This window comes from Pseudophryne corroboree, chromosome 8, assembly GCF_028390025.1.
Source record: "Pseudophryne corroboree isolate aPseCor3 chromosome 8, aPseCor3.hap2, whole genome shotgun sequence".
Lineage (NCBI taxonomy): Eukaryota > Metazoa > Chordata > Amphibia > Anura > Myobatrachidae > Pseudophryne > Pseudophryne corroboree.
The window spans coordinates 165,606,903-165,625,747 of record NC_086451.1 but is presented as its reverse complement, the minus strand read 5'-3'; the positions used below and the strand labels follow the sequence as shown (position 1 = coordinate 165,625,747).

Here is an 18,845-nt window from a genome sequence, read left to right as displayed (position 1 = left end):
ATTTAACCACACGATTATCAACCCATTTGGGCAGCATAGACCGTTCTAGCCCCATTGGCCTGTTTCCAGGGCCAGTGTTTACAGTCTCTCCAGCCTTGCGTTCTCTTAACCGCCCAGCAACGTTTTCCCACGGAACAGTCTTACCAGTCTTTACTGAAGGGCGCTGTCGAGGATCTATGGGTTGCTGGGTGGTCATCAGTAGTTCCTCTGCTGCCAAATACCTCTCTACCATGTCCACTAATTGGTCAGCAGTACCCGGGTTTCCATGGCTCACCCACTTGCGCAGGACCATGGGCAAAGATCTCAAGTAGCGGTCCATGACGACTCTTTCCACCATCTGGGGACCAGTTAATGTCTCTGGCTGTAGCCATTTTTTTGTTAGCTGAATAAGGTCGTGCATCTGGGAGCACGGAGGCTTCTCCATGGCGTACAGCCAACGGTGCACCCGTTGTGCTCGTACTGACAGCGTGACTCCCAGGCGGGTCAGGATCTCAGTCTTTAGTTTATCATAGTCCCGAGCCTCAGCAGGGCTTAAATCAAAGTAAGCTTTTTGGGGCTCACCTGACAGTAAAAGGTGCCAGCAGACTGGCCCACTGTGCTTTCGGCCAGTTCTCACGCTCGGCAGTCCTTTCAAACGTGGTCAGATAGGCCTCCACATCATCAGCCTCTGTCATTTTCTGCAGGAAGTGACTGGCTCGTATAGAACTAGAGCTGGTTGGAGCACTGACGGCCACATCTCCAACCCGAGCTGCAAGTCTCTGCACCACTTCTGCTAAGGCCTCTCTATCCTGACGCTGTTGCCTGTAAAGTTCATCAACAACTGCCTGCTGTTGTCTCTTATTTTCCTCCATTGCCACCTGCTGCTGTCTGTTGGCCTCCTGCTGTAGTCTCCAATTTTCCTCCATTGCCACCTGCTGCTGTCGGTTGGCCTCCTGCTGAGCCGCTGTAGCTTGCAGCAAGGCTTTAAGCAGATCCTCCATGTCAACAGATTTTTCAGGCGGCTTTGCAGCTGCTTTCACCCAGGACATATATCAAACCCTCAGGGGTGAGTCTCAGTAACTTCACACTGGGCTGTATCTGCATAAACCACCGTTTTCTGCAGGCCTCACAAAGCTGCTGCTTTCACTTATGCGCAGAACGGCCTGCTCGCATTCTCCACCAAGTTGTAACACTGTAGGGGTGCAAGGTGCCTTTTCCTGGGGAATATGGCAGCACGCAGCAGCTGAGGAACAACACAAGTCCAGTTTCTGGTACAACTGACCCCGGCCAGTTTTATTGAAACAGAAAATAAAACAAACCCCAAAATAAAAATACCTTGCCTGTCCGGCACTAACTAAACATAAGACGTTCCTAACTGTCACTAAACAAAACACAGAGTTCTTCAGTACATACTGTATAGCTTACTTGCATCAGAAAGCGTGTCTCTCACACACAGATCCTGCAGCCTTCCCAGGCAGTCTGCCCATACTAATCAGGTTAGAAGCACTATATCACTCTTACACAGCTGAAACCCTGATTAGCCCTCTGTGAGGCCAAAGACCCGAACTGGGCCCAATGTCTAGAACTCGCCTTATCTCTCTCTCAGAGCCTTTACCCAGCTTTTACAGCAAACTGAAAAGGTTCAGACAAAACAAAAAGCATTTTTCCTAGAAGTTAACATTTTCTAAAACATGTAAGACAAGAACCTGGGACAAATATACCTGCCCTCAAACACTATCCCAGTGTTCTTGTCACAGTATGTATATGTATAGAGGAAGGTGTGATACATACATATAACACATACATGATAGATACATACATATATCACACACACGATAGATAGATAGATAGATAGATAGATAGAACACATACATACAAGATAGATACATACATACATGATAGATACATATATACACACACATACGATAGATAGATAGATAGATAGATAGATATCACAAACATATATGATTCATACATATATCACACACACATACATGATACATACATGAGAAAGACCTGGGATGGTGATGAGGCCCGGGCCCCCTGCTGATGTTGCGTTGAGGAAGGCAGTGTTCCAGGGCGGATGCCAGTCGGGGAGAGCGCCGCGCAGCCCGGGAAAAATACTGCTGAGGAGCTACATCTGGAAGAGCCCCAGGGAGGGAGAGTGTCACATGCCCCATCCTGCGCGGCACACTCTGCAGGCCTGCACATGGGAAGGGAGGTCTCTGGCCACACATACTCACCCTGCTGCTGAAGCCCCGCTGCTGTCCCCATCAGCGCTCTCCAGCGGGGAGCGGGGCCAGGATGAACCTCAACCTGTGAGAACTATCTTCATGATCAAGAGATCTCATATGCAAGATAAGTATGTGTTGGGAAAGGGCTGGGGAGGGCGGCTGCTCGGGCACACCCTCGTCAAGTTAAGGAGATTTAACTGAGGAAGCACAAGGGAACTCTCGTCTGAGGACAACAACTGCAGGGAGACCACATCTTTTCAGATGAACATGGGAGGGCGGAAGGCTGCCTAATACTGAAGCACCCTCAGACATTAAACCATATGCAACAACTATTGCAAGCATTCCAGGGGGAAGGTCTGCAGCAGACGGATTTGCATTCGGTGATGTCATCCAAGCAGTGGGCCAAAGTTGGCTGGAACCCTCATCTGTATATGAAAAGAGAAAAGGGGCATGCGGGGCATGGCGGTCTTTTGCGGCGCTTGGATAACCCCAAGTTTGCATTAAACACCCCCACCCTCCTTCGGTGTGGGGCTCATGTTGGCCATGCCCAAGCCCCTGAAGCATTCAAGCTGATTTCTTGCAGCAGCTGGGCACTGTAACAGCTTCAGAGCTGCTCTACAAGACAAGTAAAAGGGTGTGGGCCCTGCAGCCCCACCGGTAGTTTGCATACACACATATATAGGACAGCATCTCTTATATGCCCCAGGGTCAATAAAATAGTATCCTTGTCTAGGCTATCCATCCCCTCAGATAAGGCATTTGTCCATGCCGCTACAGCACTACACACCCAGGTCGACGCAATTGCCGGTCTGAGTAAGGTACCTGAATGTGTATAAATGGACTTCAGGGTAATCTCCTGTTTGCGGTCAGCACACTCTTTGAGGGTAGCCGTATCCTGGGACGGGAGGGCTACCTTCTTGGATAAGCGTGTTAATGCTTTGTCCACCCTAGGGGAGGATTCCCATCGTAACCTATCCGTTGATGGGAAAGGATACGCCATAAGAATCCTTTTGGAAATCTGCAGTCTTTTATCTGGAGATTTCCAAGCTTTTTCACATAACTCGTTCAGCTCGTGTGAGGGGGGAAAGGTTACCTCAGGCTTCTTTCCCTTGTACATATGTACCCTCTTGTCAGCGACAGGGGGTTACTCTGTGATGTGCAAAACATCTTTTATTGCCATAATCATAAATCGAATGGATTTTGCCAATTTTGGCTGTAACTTTGCATCATCGTAATCGACACTGGAGTCAGAATCCGTGTCGGTATCTGTGTCAACAAACTGGGATAGTGGGCGCTTATGAGACCCTGACAGTCCCTGCAACATAGGATCAGGCATGGGTTGAGACCCTGACTGTCCCAAAGCTTCTGCCTTGTCTAATCTTTTGTGCAATGAGTTTACACTAGCATTTAAAACATTCCACATATCCATCCAATCAGCTGTCGGCGGAGACACCATATTCATTTGCTCCCGCTCCTCTCTAATATAGCCTTCTTCCTCAGACATGTCGACACACGTGTACCGACACACCACACACACAGGGAATGCTTTTTCTGAAGACAGTTTCCCCACAAGGCCCTTTGGAGAGACAGAGAGGGAGTATGCCAGCACACACCCCAGCGCTATATAACCCAGGAATAAAACAGTAACTTAATGTTTGCCCAGTAGTGCTGCTGTATGTAATTTGCGAATTATGTGCCCCCCCCCCCCCCCCTCTTTTCAACCCTCTTGTCTAACGTGGTATAAGCAGGGTAGAGTCCGGGGAGCTTCCTCTCAGCGGTGCTGTGGAGAAAAAATGGCGCTGGTGAGTGCTGAGGGAGAAGCCCCGCCCCCTTGGAGGCGGGCTTCTGTCCCGCTTAAACTGTAAAATTGGTGGGGGCTCATACATTTATACAGTGCCCAGCTGTATATATGTTATATTTTTGCGAAAGAGGTTTATATTGCTGCCCAGGGCGCCCCCCCTGCGCCCTGCACCCTTACAGTGACCGGAGTATGTGAGGTGTATGGGAGCAAAGGCACACAGCTGCAGTGCTGTGCGTTACCTCAGTGAAGATCATGAAGTCTTCTGCCGCCTCTGAAGTCTTCTTTTCTTCTCATACTCACCCGGCTTCTATCTTCCGGCTCTGCGAGGGGGACGGAGGCGCGGCTCTGGGACGGACGGCGAGGGTGAGATCCTGCGTACCAATCCCTCTGGAGCTAATGGTGTCCAGTAGCCTAAGAAGCAGGACCTTGCAACTCAGAGAGTAGGGCTGCTTCTCTCCCCTCAGTCCCTCGATGAGGGAGTCTGTTGCCAGCAGTGCTCCCTGAAAATTAAAAACCTAACAAAATACTTTCTGTCAGAAAGCTCAGGAGAGCTCCTGAAAAGCACCCAGTCTCCACTGGGCACAGTATCAAACTGAGGTCTGGAGGAGGGGCATAGAGGGAGGAGCCAGTGCACACCCAGAACTAAAGTCTTTCTTAAAGTGCCCATGTCTCCTGCGGAGCCCGTCTATCCCCATGGTCCTTACGGAGTCCCCAGCATCCTCTAGGACTTTAGAGAAAATAGGATTTTAATACCTACTGGTAAATCCTTTTCTCTTAGTCCGTAGAGGATGCTGGGCACCCGTCCCAGTGCGTACTGTGTCTGCAGTTATTAAATGGCCCTTAACTCCAGAACATTTATGTGGAGACAACTTTCCTGACTTGACCATCTTCCTTGGATGTTTTCCCCCTGTGTGACTGCTCCCCAGCCTCGGAGGGTTGCATCCGTGGTCCCTAGGATCCCGTCCTGGATCCCAAACCATCGCCCCTCTAGGTGGTGAGAACTGTGCAGCCACCAATGGAGTGAGATTCTGGTCTTGGAAGACAGGATTATCCTCCGGTGCATGTGTAGGTGGGATCCGGACCACTTGTCCAACAGGTCCCACTGGAACACTCTGGCATGGAGCCTGCCAAACTGAATGGCCTCGTAGGCCGCAACCATCTTCCCCAGCAACCGAATGCATTGATGGATTAACACTCTTGCTGGTTTCAGAATTTGTTTGACCAGACTCTGGATCTCCAGAGCCATTCCACTAGAAAAAAACCTCTTCTGTGTCCAGTATCACTCCCAAAAACAACAACCGCGTCATTAGGACCAACTGCGATTTTGGCAAGTTTAGGAGCCAACCATGTTGTTAAAGAACTGTCAGGGAGAGTAGATGTTTTGCACCAACTGGTACCGGGATCTCGCCTTTATCAGGAGATCATCCAAGTACGGGATAATTGTGACTCCTTGCTTGCGAAGGAGAACCATCATTTCCGCCATCACCCTGGTGAAAATCCTCGGAGCCGTGGACAGACCAAACGGCAACGTCTGAAATTGGTAATGACAATCCTGAATTGCAAACCTCAGGTAGCTTGATGCAGTGGCTAAATGGGAACATGTAAGTAGGCATCCTTTATGTCTACCAAAACCATGAAATCTCCTTTATCCCCCGGACTGGAGATCACTACCCTGAAAGATTCCATCTTGAAATTGAATTTCTTTAGGTAGAAATTAAGGGATTTCAGATTTAAGATTGGTCTGACTGAGCCGTCCGGCTTCGGGACCACGAAGAGGCTTGAATAAAAACCTTCTCCCTGCTGACTAAGGCTGATTTGAACAATCGGTGAGGGGGAACTTCTTGAAACCCCAGTTTGTACCCTTGGGACACTATTTGTAAAACCCACGAGTCCAGGTCCGAATGAATCCAGAACTGACTGAAGAGTTTTAGACGTGCCCCCCAGTGGCGGAACTAGCGAGCAGTTGGCCCATGTGCGACAAAATGGCTTGGGCCCCCCCCCCCATCCCATCCCATCCAAGTCCACCCCCTCACCCCTGGAGAGGATCTGGTGAGGGGGGCCTGCTCAGGGAAGTGGATACCTAGCAACAGTGCCGTAACTAGACATTTTAGCAGTGTGTGCAAGAAACGGCATTGGAGCCCCACCCCTGCATGCAAAACAGGGGCAGTGCGCGCCGTAGGCGCGCGCAAAAAAACATAGTGGCGTGGCTTCGTGGTTAAGGGGTGTGGCCACAAAATAATACCAATTCATAAAACGGTGCACAGTAGTCTCCATTATTCAAATTACGCCGCACAGTAGCACCACTACACCAGGTAGAGACCCTTTTACACCTTACGGCGGACAGATTCCTCTTTTTACACATTACAGCAGACAGCGTCCTCTTTTTACACATTACAGCAGACAGCGTCCCCTTTTTACACATTACGGCAGACAGCATCCCCCTTTTTTACACAACGGCAGACAGTGTGCCCTTGTTACACATAGCGGCAGACAGCGTACATTTTTTTCACATAACGGCAGACAGCCTGCCCTTGTTAAACATAGTGGCAGACAGCGTACACTTTTTACACATAACGGCAGACAGCCTGCCCTTGTTAAACATAGCGGCAGACAGCGTACACTTTTTTCACATAACAGCAGTCAGCCTGCCCTTGTTACACATAATGGCAGACATCGTACACTTTTTACACATTACAGCAGACTGCTTGCCCTTGTTACACATTACAGCAGACAGCTTGCCCTTGTTACACATTATGGCAGACAGCGTGCCCTTGTTACACATTACGGCAGACAGCATCCCCCTTGTTACACATTACGGCAGGCAGATTCCCCCTTGTTACACATTGCGGCAAGCAGATTCCCCCTTTTTACACATTGCGGCAAGCAGCTTCCCCCTTTTTACACATTGCGGCAGGCAGATTCCCCCTTTTTACACATTGCGGCAGGCAGTCCCCCTTTTTACACATAGCTGCAGGCAGATTCCCCCTTTTTACACATAGCGGCAGGCAGATTCCCCCTTTTTACACATTGCGGCAGGCAGTCCCCCTTTTTACACATAGCTGCAGGCAGATTCCCCCTTTTAACACATAGCTGCAGGCAGATTCCCCCCTTTTACACATAGCTGCAGGCAGATTCCCCCTTTTTACACATAGCGGCAGGCAGATTCCCCCTTTTTACACATAGCGGCAGGCAGATTCCCCCTTTTTACACATAGCGGCAGGCAGATTCCCCCTTTTTACACATAGCGGCAGGCAGTCCCAACAAAGAAAGAAAGAGACGAAAGAAAGAAAGAAAGAAAGAAAGAAAGAAAGAAAGAAAGAAAGAAAGAAAGAAAGAAAGAAAGAAAGAAAGAAAGAAAGAAAGAAAGAAAGAAGAATTATACTTACCCTCTCCGCTGGCTCAGGCTCCTCGTGCAGCTTGACGATTCCCGGGCAGTAGAGAAGGAGGAGGAGGGAGGTGGAGGAGGGAGCCGCAGCAGCGCTGTGTTATTGGTGGAGGCGCTGCTGCTGCTGCCCCTCTGCTTCACTATAGGCTGTTCTCGGAAGACAGCCTATAGTGAAGCAGAGGGGCAGCAGCAGCGCCTCCACCAGTAACAAAGCGCTGCTGCGGCTCCTTCCTTCACCTCCCTCCTCCTCCTCCTCCCCCCCGTGCCGCTGCTCCTCTCATCTCCAAGCGACCCTCCTCCCTCTTCGTGTGTTACAGAGGTGGCAGCGTGTCTGGTGCTGCGGCTGCTGCCCGTAGTGCCCTAGCCTGATCTGTTCGTTACGACGGGCGGGCGGCGGGAGTCGCAGGACGCAGACCCGACGGGAGCGCTGGTGTGCGGCTGCGGCATGATACAATGAGTCATTGTGACTCATTGTAATGCCGGCGGCTGTGGGCCCTTGAGTGCGGCGGGGCCCCAGTGCAATGCACTGCCTGCCCTGCCAGTAGTTCCGCCCCTGGTGCCCCCCACTGGTGTGGGCTCCTGCAAGAGAGCCCCAGCGTCACGCAGTGGATTTGGCAGAAGCAGAGGACTCTGCTCCTGCGATCTTGAAGAGGCTTCTTGGAGTCAGCATCAGCATTCCCTTGGTGAATCCACAATGCCCTCCTATCCGAGACTGCCATGAAATTGGCCCGTGAGCACTTGTGCCCGGTGTAGGATTTTTAAATATGTGTAGTTTACTGTATGCAAGGGTTTAAAACCTTTTAGGAACTGATATCTAAGGTGTATTACATGTAGTTTAAAAAAAACAAAAAAGGTTTATTTTATGGCAGTAGTTTCCAAACTGGGGTTCTTGCACTGGTAGCATAGTTTGGTGGTCCAGGACCAATTAAAATTATTTATACTTTATTAAATTGGCAAAACCATTCCCTCACAACATAACTGAACCTGAGGATGACATGCTATAAACACAATTTACTTAATTTTATATTTTTTTCTGAATTTCTCAATAAAAAAAACTTTGGCCTAGGGGTGCTGTGAAACAAATTTTGATACTATTTATTTATATAGTGCTCTTTCTCCAACAGGACTCAAGGCGCTTGAGATATGGCTTCTGGAACTGAACACAGGATTCTAAATGTGGCTGTACCAAGGACCTATACAGTGGCATTACAGGTTGAGTATCACTTATCCAAAATGCTTGGGACCAGAGGAATTTTGGATATCGGATTTTTCTGTATTTTGGAATAATTGCATACCATAACGAGATATTATGGTGATGGGACCTAAATCTAAGCACAGAATGCATTTATGTTTCATATATACCATATACACACAGCCTGAAGGTCATTTTAGCCAATATTTTTTATAACTTTGTGCATTAAACAAAGTGTGTGTACATTCACAGAATTCATTTATGTGTCATATACACCTTATACACACAGTCTGAAGTTCATTTAATACAATATTTTTAATAACTTTGAGTATTAAACAAAGTTTGTGTACACTGAGCCATCAAAAAACAAAGGTTTCACTATCTCAGTCTCACTCAAAAAAGTCCGTATTTCGGAATATTCCGTATTTCGGAATATTTGGATATGGGATACTCAACCTGTATTACTTTTTTCTGCTACTGGTTCTTTACCTATGCAAACAAGCATCTGACTTGCCTTTCCTATTGCTTTGTTACATTGCTCACCTGAAATAGTAATACTTAGATAGCTTTCCTCTTGCCATTATAATGCCCTTAATATTATAGTTAGCCTTTGTATTTTTGAGACGTGTATGATTTTGCATTTTTTGGCATTAAATGTTGCCATGTTCTTGACCATTCCTCTAGTGCAGGGGCGGAACTGCCAGAGACAACGGAGTCAGTTGCCGCCGGGCTCCAGCCCTAAAGGGGCTTCCTCCATTGCCCTCCGGCTGTTACGTGCCCTTCCTACTAAATAGACAAAGGCGCTACCAGCAGGGTCTCGCAGTTTGTACATTCCATGCCGTAACACCCTTCTTTCCACCTTTTTAAAGACCCAGCCCAGCAGCCTCGCCGCTGCCACCACCGCTAGCTGCAGCACTGCCAGCGGTGGGGTGCCCCTGCTTCTTCTCACACCACAGATAGCTGGGCAGCACTGCAACTGCCTGCCTGATTGCTCCGCCCCCTTCCGGCTCCCAAGCACCTCTGCTGCCCAGTGATCCAGGAGCCTGCTGCTAGGAAGAAGTGGCCGAGCTTCAGCAAGCGAGTCTGGACACTGGCGGAGGAAGCCATGATAACCAGATAATGGGGAGTGGAGAGCCAGTTCCAAGGTAATACTTTATACAGCTGGTTGAGATCCTGGTCGGTGGATATGGATTCCAAGAAAACCCTGGAGGTGCTTCCTTTCAAGGGAGACACTCTCTTTGGAGAAGACCTCAATAAGATTGTAGCTGATCTGGCTACTGCTAAAACAGCTTGCCTACCTAGTATGACTCCTACCACGCAGAAGGCTAAAAGTACTTTCCCTTGGCCCTTTCATCCTCAAGGTAAAGCGTACCCAAGGTCAGGCATACCCAAAGCAAGCTCATGCTTCCAGACCTGCCAAGCCCAGACTGAAGCAAGCCTGGGCTGCCCATCAGCCTGCTTCCAAAACGGACAAGCCTGCCGCATGACGGTGCAGGCCTCCCTCTGGGGGATCCCAGGGTGGGGGGCCCGACTTCTAGGTTTGGCATAATTCTAAGCTAGAGAATTCTGTTTGGAGCTCACCTTGTACTTTGTGAAGAAATAATCAGCATTGTGGCTGAGCAGATACATGTAGTGTGTGGCTGCAAACTGCATGGATCTGCTGCGTTGTAATGCTGATACTTTTTTTTTCAAAGTACCAATAGCTTCATATAATGTTCACAATTTTTATGCAGGATCAAATAGCTCAATAGGTAGGGTGTTTGATTAGAATTCAACAGGTTATAGGTTTGAATCCTGGGTATGGTAGTTTGAGATGTGTTATTTAATAAAGTATGTTGTTCTGACTGCCGGCATCCTATCACCTGGGATATCATACTAAATAAATGGAGTTGATCAATTTTTTTAAATTTTTTTTTTAAACTAGGGACAATTTCCAGATACTTTTCTTTATAACTGAGATTGCCCCCTGGAACTTCACATCAGTTGACAACTATGCATGAGTGGGCAGTGCTTGCTCTGGATCTGCCCACCCATTTATGTGCCGTCATAAAAGAAAGCACAACTGACAGTTATCCTGGGCGTACACTACACAATTATCTGTCAGGCTATCTATCCAGTCTGGATGGATGGAATGAAAATCTGGTAATGTATAGGAGCAAATGTCAATTAACCATTTGCTCCCAAACACTAGAAAAGTGGTCAAAAATGGTCATTACACAAATTGGTTAAACCCAAAATTTAACCAATTTGTTTAGGGGACCATTTTTGTCCATTTTCTAGTGTTTGAGAGTAAATCGTTGATGGTCATTTGCTCACATAGATAACCGGATTTCTATTCCAACCAGCCAGTGTTGGAGATATGGTCTGCCAGATTACATAATGCATACCAGAGCCATAACTAGACTTTTTGGTGCCCTGTGACAGATAATTATATGCCCCCCCCCCCTCCCCATTTTTGCAATATGGACAAAAGGCGCATGCCTTGTGGGGAAGGGGCATAACAAGATTGGTCTCAGAGAAAGCACATGAGATATGAAGATATATCTAGTATACTTGACACTCAATGGTTTGTGGTATTGCCGGGGTGCCCTCCTTAAATGCATATACAGTCACACATGGCGTGTTTGTGCAAATGGCATATCAGCAGTCAGCACTAACTGGTGACATGCCATTTGTACAAGTAAGCCATGTGTGACTAGTATATAAACATACTTTATTAAATAACACCTCAAACTATCATACCCAGGATTCAAACCTATAACCTGTTGAATTCTAATCAAATACCCTACCCATTGAGCTACTTGATCCTGCATCTATTCTAACCTCCAAAAACAGATTCAATTGCATTTTCCAGCGTGTTTTGTTTGCGCCTTTGCAAATGTCTTACATCGACAAACTTATTTAGTACTATTTTGCAAATAGGGTTACATTGTCGCAACATTGTGTTCCCTAATTGCTTGATTTTTTTAAATGCAACAATTGATAAAGACACCTGATAATTGCTCTGTGGAGTCTTATTTTGTGTCTACTTCTTATCTACATTTAATTCCCTACCTCTAATCAAGGCATTTTTAAATGCTGGGGGCTGCCAGGACGTGAGGCCTACCTAGACTTTAGATCTGAATTTGAATGTACTTGTGAACTAACTTAATTTCCTACTTCTAAATTCATTCCTAAATTCACTACTTACATTAATCCTGTAGTTGGGCATTTTGAGCCTTCAATTGTGGGCATTGTTTTGTGTCCAAATCAGCAGCTGGTGGTGTGCATTTGCTGGAAAGGCATCGAAGACCTCCGATATGCTGCATCTCCTGATGTGTGTCTCCCTCAAGTGGCTGTCAGCAAATGCATGCTAGACACCCCATTCCAAGCTGATTGTGACATCACGGAACATGCATCATAGAACAGGCATGCTAGAATATGGGTCTTCAACCTGCGACCCTCCAGCTGCTGTGGAACTACATATACCAGCATGCCCTGCCTCAGTTTTAGCATACCTTAATAGCAAAACTGTGGCAGGGCATGCTGGGATGTGTAGTTTCACAGCAGCTGGAGGGCCACAGGATGAAGACCCATGTGCTAGAGCCAAGCCGCAGGTACATTGAATGCTAGCAAGCTGAATGTTTAAATCATTTTTGTTCCGCAGCATTCCAATGCGGAAGATTCCATGGAACCAGAGATTATTCCATTGAGAAGGACATGCTGCCTGGATGACTGCACTGTGCAAATTAAATCACGGAGCCAGTTGGCTTGTGGGTGGCTCTGGTGACTGGGTGGTTGGGTGGGCGGTGTGTCGGAGGTGGAGCACATGCAAATGAATGTGTATCATCCAGCTAGTGAGAGTGAAAACTCATGCAGGAGTGTGCCTGCTTGTCAGTGGGTTATGCACCTTGCCAGGCGTCAAATCTACATGGAGCAGCTGGAGGGGACAAGAGCAGGTTTGCAAAATATAGATAGAAGAGCATATATGCTGGCGCATTCTCCATGATTGTGTCAGCTTATGTTTTGGTGCACTGCACTTTCCTTCACTAAGTTTTAGCCATTTTGGTTAAATGCAAGTGTAGTTGCTTCTCGCCCTTTTGGCTGTGATCTTGTATCGTGGTTGAAGAGTCTGCTGGAGGGATTGTTTTCTTCATTGGCGAGAGACTGAAGATATTCCAGGATGGAAGGCTTGGGAACACTATCCGTTTTTCAGTTGTGGAAGAGTTGAAAGACCGGATTGGACTACATTCTATAGTAAAGGATACCTTTCTATTTATTGCCCCTCCCCTTATATGTGTCTGTGTTACAATAAAGCTTCGGTCTTGTGATTCCCTCACCCTCTTACACTCCACACACATAGCCTTATTAACTGTTGTATTATTGTATAGTTTAAATGTATAGTGCAGTTCATGATTTATAGTGTAGGCTGGCCTGTGCTGTAGTTCTTGAACTGTACTATACCGACAGCATTTTTATTGTGTTTTGGCTGTGCTGCAACACAGTACTTATGTGTGTAATGTTTATGTATGTTTTTTTGCTTCTTTATGTCAATAAAGACTGCTTTTTCAATCCAATATCTGAAAACAATCAATGTTTATCTTTGATGGCAATAGAAGTGGTATGATATTTGCTGCTTTTGAAAGGCAATATCTGATATGTCCCCTATCTGGGAACCATATATTAAATGGCTTTTCAGAAAAGGAAGATGGTAGAAGAGCTTTCAGTACTTGTTGGACCGATGCACATTTCCTATTCTAGCCTCCAAAAACAGATTCAGTTGCATTTTCCAGTGTGTTTTAAATGCGCCTTTGCAAATGTCTTACATCGACAAACTTATTTAGTACTATTTTGCAAATAGGGTTACATTGTTGCAACATTGTGTTCCCTAATTGCTTGATTTTTTAAATGCAACAATTGATAAAGACACCTGATAACTGCTCTGTGGAGTCTTATTTTGCGTCTACTTCTTATCTACATTTAATTCCCTACCTCTAATCAAGGCATTTTTAAATGCTGGGGGCTGCCAGGACGTGAGGCCTACCTAGACTTTAGATCTGAATTTGAATGTACTTGTGAACTAACTTAATTTCCTACTTCTAAATTCATTCCTAAATTCACTACTTACATGAATCCTGTAGTTGGGCATTTTGGGACTTCGATTGTGGGCATTGTTTTGTGTCCAGACTAGCAGCAGGTGGTGTGCATTTGCTGGAAAGGCATCGAAGACCTCCGATATGCTGCATCTCCTGATGTGTGTCTACCTCAAGTGGCTGTCAGTAAATGCCTGCTAGATACCCCATTCCAAGCTGATTGTGACATCACGGAACATGCATCATAGAACAGGCATGCTAGAACATGGGTCTTCAACCTGCGACCCTCCAGCTGCTGTGGAACTACACATCCCAGCATGCCCTGCCTCAGTTTTAGCATACCTTAATAGCAAAACTGTGGCAGGGCATGCTGGGATGTGTAGTTTCACAGCAGCTGGAGGGCCACAGGATGAAGACCCATGTGCTAGAGCCAAGCCGCAGGTACATTGAATGCTAGCAAGCTGAATGTTTAAATCCTTTTTGTTCCGCAGCATTCCAATGCGGAAGATTCCATGGAACCAGAGATTATTCCATTGAGAAGGACATGCTGCCTGGATGACTGCACTGTGCAAATTAAGTCACGGAGCCAGTTGGCTTGTGGGTGGCTCTGGTGACTGGGTGGTTGGGTGGGCGGTGTGTCGGAGGTGGAGCACATGCAAATGAATGTGTATCATCCAGCTAGTGAGAGTGAAAACTCATGCAGGAGTGTGCCTGCTTGTCAGTGGGTTATGCACCTTGCCAGAAGTTAAATCTACATGGAGCAGCTGGAGGGGACAAGAGCAGGTTTGCAAAATATAGATAGAAGAGCATATATGCTGGCGCATTCTCCATGATTGTGTCAGCTTATGTTTTGGTGCACTGCACTTTCCTCCACTAAGTTTTAGCTATTTTGGTTAAACGCAAGTGTAGTTGCTTCTCGCCCTTTTGGCTGTGATCTTGTATCGTGGTTAAAGAGTCTGCTGGAGGGATTGTTTTCTTCATTGGCGAGAGACTGAAGATATTCCAGGATGGAAGGCTTGGGAACACTATCCGTTTTTAAGTTGTGGAAGAGTTGAAAGACCGGATTGGACTACATTCTATAGTAAAGGATATCTTTGTATTTATTAATCCTCCCTTTATATGTGTCTGTCTTTCAATAAAGCTTCGGGCTTGTGATTCCCTCACCCTCTTACACTCCACACCCATAGCCTTATTAACTGTTGTATTATTGTATTGTTTAAATGTATAGTGCAGTTCATGATTTATAGTGTAGGCTGGCCTGTGCTGTAGTTCTTGAACTGTACTATACCGACAGCATTTGTATTGTGTTTTATCTGTGCTGCAACACAGTACTTATGTGTGTAATGTTTATGTATGTTTTTTTGCTTCTTTATGTCAATAAAGACTGCTTTTTCAATCCAATATCTGAAAACAATCAATGTTTATCTTTGATGGCAATAGAAGTGGTATGATATTTGCTGCTTTTGAAAGGCAATATCTGATATGTCCCCTATCTGGGAACCATATATTAAATGGCTTTTCAGAAAAGGGAGATGGTAGAAGAGCTTTCAGTACTGGTAGGACCGATGCACATTTCCTATTCTAACCTCCAAAAACAGATTCAGTTGCATTTTCCAGCGTGTTTTGGATGCGCCTTTGCAAATGTCTTACATCGACAAACTTATTTAGTACTATTTTGCAAATAGGGTTACATTGTTGCAACATTGTGTTCCCTAATTGCTTGATTTTTTAAATGCAACAATTGATAAAGACACCTGATAACTGCTCTGTGGAGTCTTATTTTGTGTCTACTTTTTATCTACAGTTAATTCTCTACCTCTAATCAAGGCATTTTTAAGTGCTGGGGGCTGCCAGGACGTGAGGCCTACCTAGACTTTAGATCTGAATTTGAATGTACTTGTGAACTAACTTAATTTCCTACTTCTAAATTCATTCCTAAATTCACTACTTACATGAATCCTGTAGTTGGGCATTTTGGGACTTCGATTGTGGGCATTGTTTTGTGTCCAGACCAGCAGCAGGTGGTGTGCATTTGCTGGAAAGGCATCGAAGACCTCCGATATGCTGCATCTCCTGATGTGTGTCTCCCTCAAGTGGCTGTCAGCAAATGCCTGCTAGACACCCCATTCCAAGCTGATTGTGACATCACGGTACATGCATCATAGAACAGGCATGCTAGAACATGGGTCTTCAACCTGCGACCCTCCAGATGCTGTGGAACTACACATCCCAGCATGCCCTGCCTCAGTTTTAGCATACCTTAATAGCAAAACTGTGGCAGGGCATGCTGGGATGTGTAGTTTCACAGCAGCTGGAAGGCCACAGGATGAAGACCCATGTGCTAAAGCCAAGCCGCAGGTACATTGAATGCTAGCAAGCTGAATATTTAAATCCTTTTTATTCCGCAGCATTCCAATGTGGAAGATTCCATGGAACCAGAGATCCTTCCATTGAGAAGGACATGCTGCCTGGATGACTACACTGTGCAAATTAAATCACGGAGCCAGTTGGCTTGTGGGTGGCTCTGGTCACTGGGTGGTTGGGTGGGTGGTGTGTCGGAGGTGGAGCACATGCAAATGATTGTGTATCATCCAGCTAGTGAGAGAGAAAACTCATGCAGGAGTGTGCCTGCTTGTCAGTGGGTTATGCACCTTGCCAGACGTCAAATCTACATGGAGCAGCTGGAGAGGACAAGAGCAGGTTTGCAAAATATAGACAGAAGAGCTCTCCAGCCTAGTTTGCTGTCTGTTTCCACTTCTCTTTTCTTGAGCCGCTCCCTTCTATGCCCTTGCGCACTATCCTGACTTCTCCCATCTGCTTACTTTGTGCCTTCCAGCGCACAATGCGAACTACAGGTAGTGCTGCAGGGCCCACACCCTTTTACTTGCCATACAGAGCAGCTCTGGAGCTGTTACAGTGCCCAGCTTCTGCAAGAAATCAGCTTGAATGCTTCAGGGGCTGGGGCATAGCCAACATGAGCCCCACACCGAAGGAGCGTGGAGGTGTTTAATGCGAACTAGGGGTCATCCAAGCGCTGCAAAAGGCCGACATGCCCTGCACGCCCCTTTTCTCTTTACATATGCAGACGAGGGTTGAAGCCAACTTTGACCCACTGCTTGGATTACATCACCATATGCAAATCCATCTGCTGCAGGCCTTCCCCCAGGAATGCTTGCACTAGTTGTTGCATTTGGTTTGTTGTTTGGGGGTGCTTCAGTATTAGGCAGCCTTCTGCCCTCCCATGTTCATCTGAAAATATGTGTTCTCCCTGCAGTTGTTGTCCCCAGATGAGAGTTCCCTTGTGCTGCCTCAGTTGAATCTTCTTTACTTGACAGAGATGTGCCTGAGCAGCGGCCCTCCCCAGCCCTATCCCAAATCATACTTATTTTGCATAGGAGATACCATGGTCATGAAGATTGTTCTCCCAGGGTGAGGTTCATTCATTGCATTCTGGGTATGCTGACCCCTGTGATTTCCCCAAATGTGGGAAACTTGACTGCATTATTTGTGGTAGTGGGGGACTGTGTTTGTGCTTTCCTCTGGTCAGCTCTGGTAAAAGTCAGATTTCTTTGTCTCAGATCTTCCTCTAGCCTTGTTCTTCTTTCGAGAGTTCCCTTGTGCTGCCTCAGTTGGATCTCCTTTACTTGACAGGGGGGTGCCCAAGCAGCGACCCTCCCCAGCTCTAGCCCAACTCCTACTTACCTGCCAGGTGAGATACTATGATCATGAAGGTGCTTCTCCCAGGGCAAGGCTCACCCATTGCACTCTGGGTGTGCTGCCCCTGTGATTTCCCCAAATGTGGGAAACTTGACTGCATAATTTGTGTTTCCACTGGTCGGCTTTCATATAATTCAGATCTCTTTGTCTCAGGTCTCTCTCCAGCCTAGTTTGCAGTCTGTTTCCACTTCTTTTTTTTTGAGCCCCTCCCTTCTATACCCTTGTGCACTATCCTGACTTCTCCTCCTGTCTGCTTACTTTGTGCCTTCCAATGCACAATGCAAACTACAGGTAGTGCTGCAGGGCCCACAAACTTTTACTTGCATTACAGAGCAGCTCTGGAGCTGTTACAGTGCCAAGCTGCTGCAAGAAATCAGCTTGAATGCTTCAGGGGCTGGGGCATTGCCAACATGAGCCCCACACCGAAGGAGGGTGGGGGTGTTTAATGCGAACTAAGGGTCATCCAAGCGCCGCAAAAGGCCGCCATTCCCTGCATACCCCTTTTCTCTTTTCATATGCAGATGAGGGTTCCAGCCAACTTTGGCCCACTGCTTGGATGACATCACTGTATGCAAATCCGTCTTCTGCAGACCTTCCCCCAGGAATGCTTGTACTAGTTGTTGCATTTGGTTTGTTGTTTGGGGGTGCTTCAGTATTAGGCAGCCTTCTGCCCTCCCATGTTCATCTGAAAATATGTGTTCTCCCTGCAGTTGTTGTCCCCAGATGAGAGTTCCCTTGTGCTGCCTCAGTTGAATCTCCTTTACTTGACAGAGATGTGCCTGAGCAGCGGCCCTCCCCAGACCTATCCCAAATCATACTTATTTTGCATAGGAGATATCATGGTAATGAAGACTGTTATCCCAGGGTGAGGTTCATTCATTGCATTCTGGGTATGCTGACCCCTGTGATTTCCCCAAATGTGGGAAACTCGACTTCATTATTTGTGGTAGTGGGGGACTGTGTTTGTGCTTTCCTCTGGTCAGCTCTGGTAAAAGTCAGATTTATTTGTCTCAGATCTTCCTCTAGCCTTGTTCTTCTTTCGAGAGTTCCCTTGTGCTGACTCAGTTGGATCTCCTTCACTTGACAGGGAAGTGCCCGAGCAGCGACCCTACCCAGCTCTAGCCTAACTCCTACTTACCTGCCAGGTGAGATACTATGATCATGAAGGTGCTTCTCCCAGGGCAAGGCTCACCCATTGCACTCTGGGTGTGCTGCTCTTGCGATTTCCCCAAATGTGGGAAACTTGACTGCATAATTTGTGTTTCCCCTGGTCGGCTCTCGTATAATTCAGATCTCTTTGTCTCAGGTCTCTCTCCAGCCTAGTTTGCTGTCTGTTTCCACTTCTCTTTTCTTGAGCCGCTCCCTTCTATGCCCTTGCGCACTATTATGACCTCTCCTGTCTGCTTACTTTGTGCCTTCCAACGTCAATGCAAACTACAGGTAGTGCTGCAGGGCCCTCACCCTT

The 18,845-nt window shown here is 46.9% G+C and overlaps 4 non-coding genes across 4 annotated transcripts; all 4 read left to right on the top strand.

Moving 5' to 3' along the window:
- The first annotated feature begins 17,041 nt into the window (after positions 1–17,041).
- LOC134950504 (U1 spliceosomal RNA) lies at positions 17,042–17,205 on the top strand. The gene has a single exon (XR_010183411.1). It is a non-coding gene; the product is annotated as a U1 spliceosomal RNA (small nuclear RNA).
- A 152-nt stretch (positions 17,206–17,357) lies between these two features.
- LOC134952204 (U1 spliceosomal RNA) lies at positions 17,358–17,520 on the top strand. The gene has a single exon (XR_010184778.1). It is a non-coding gene; the product is annotated as a U1 spliceosomal RNA (small nuclear RNA).
- A 674-nt stretch (positions 17,521–18,194) lies between these two features.
- On the top strand, positions 18,195–18,358 carry LOC134951869 (U1 spliceosomal RNA). Its single transcript, XR_010184528.1, has one exon. It is a non-coding gene; the product is annotated as a U1 spliceosomal RNA (small nuclear RNA).
- Positions 18,359–18,510: 152 nt separating this feature from the next.
- Positions 18,511–18,673, top strand: LOC134952274 (U1 spliceosomal RNA). Its single transcript, XR_010184834.1, has one exon. It is a non-coding gene; the product is annotated as a U1 spliceosomal RNA (small nuclear RNA).
- Positions 18,674–18,845: the final 172 nt, after the last annotated feature.